At 45.7% G+C, this 1,487-nt stretch overlaps 1 pseudogene across 1 annotated transcript; it reads right to left on the bottom strand.

Moving 5' to 3' along the window:
- Positions 1-375: 375 nt before the first annotated feature.
- Positions 376-968, bottom strand: LOC307112516 (large ribosomal subunit protein uL6-like; annotated as a pseudogene). Its single transcript has one exon. The product of its transcript is annotated as a large ribosomal subunit protein uL6-like (transcript).
- Between the last annotated feature and the right edge of the window lie 519 nt (positions 969-1,487).

Here is a 1,487-nt window from a genome sequence, read left to right on the forward strand (position 1 = left end):
AATGAGTGGTGCTTTTGGGGGAAGGGGATCTGTTTCTATGCACGTTGCCAGAGGGTACGAGAGGAGCTAGGAATGAGAAGTGCGTCTGAGAGTCTGGTAATGGTGATCTCTGGTATAAATCACTTAAAACAAGTCTATGTATATTGCTGACTTTAGCAAGATCCAAACAGCAATGGTGAAACGGCCCTACAAGGGGGGCTCAGGAGTACAATAGGGAAGATTGTTAGATTGTTCTCGGTAAACTTGATGAAGGTTTAGGATAGTGTAATGAAATCTTAAAATCTTATTTTTTAATACTTTTTTATTGCATCTTTAAATATCACAAATAAATTGGAGGAATCATCTGGCATCAGGCTGTTTCTGTAACTAAACAACTTAGAACTTGTTCAATAGTTCATGCTGAACTGTTCCTTTTTCAGAAACATAGACACCATCCCACATTTTTCTGATATCCTTGTTTCAATTGTTGTGGCTTGCTGAATCAAAGCAGCTGAATTTAATACAAGTTCAATGTCATTTCCTTCAAGAATCATCTTTTTGGGGCTTGAGATTCTGAACAAGCACCACCTGACCTCATCCAAACCCTGTGGATATATTTCTCACCCAAGAAATTTCAGATTTCCACATGAGAACCATTCTCCTGAGTAACAATGTTGATGGGGAAGTGAGCGTACACACCCATCTTGTAAGGGAAGCCCAGTGTAACACTTTGATCATGTCTGTACATGACTGCAGATGGTGCGAGCGGTAGTCAGTTCCTTTCTATTTCCCCACCATTTGTCAACCCAGAGCCTATTTTTTTTCTTTCCAAAGAGACTGAGTTCTGCATTGATGTGATTGAAGTCCCTAGCAGGTGCTTCTGGGGCCCTTCACAATAACTGTACATCCCACCAGAGTGATGCTGACACTTTCTGGGATGTCCACAGTCTTCTGAGAATGGTCTTCATCCTCCCAGTAGATGCAGCAAAGACAAATTATAATAATTTTTAAGATCACCTAAAATTATGAGTATTTCTATAGGTCTGTTTCACCTTTGACTTCCATAAGAGCTAAGATGAGCTCTGAGAATTCTATCCATGAAACATTATCCTATCCTATACAATAAAAGCCTAGCAACCATATGGCAGAATAACCAGAATGACTGCTCAATCAGTCACTATGAAGTACGCTGACCACCTCTCGGTCCCTACCCCCGGCCCACAGGCTCTAATTGCCCAATGGTATACAGGGACCCAGGGGGTGGGTGGTGGGGGATACGGGTGGTGCCAGGCCAAGGCCCCCGCCCTGCCAGTTACCCCACACACAGAGGGCGACACACAGTGGGGGGCAGGGCCACGAGCGGGTGGGACCGGCCGACCTCTCAGTCCCTTCCCCCCTGGCTGGCTGACAGGCTCCGAATGCTCGATGGCAAACTGGGAACCTGGGTGGGTGGTGGCAGGGGGTGGGGCTGGCTGCTGGCAGCCAAAAAAGATGCCCTGATTGCAGGC

This window comes from Cnephaeus nilssonii (genome assembly GCF_951640355.1).
Source record: "Cnephaeus nilssonii genome assembly, chromosome: 16".
NCBI lineage: Eukaryota > Metazoa > Chordata > Mammalia > Chiroptera > Vespertilionidae > Cnephaeus > Cnephaeus nilssonii.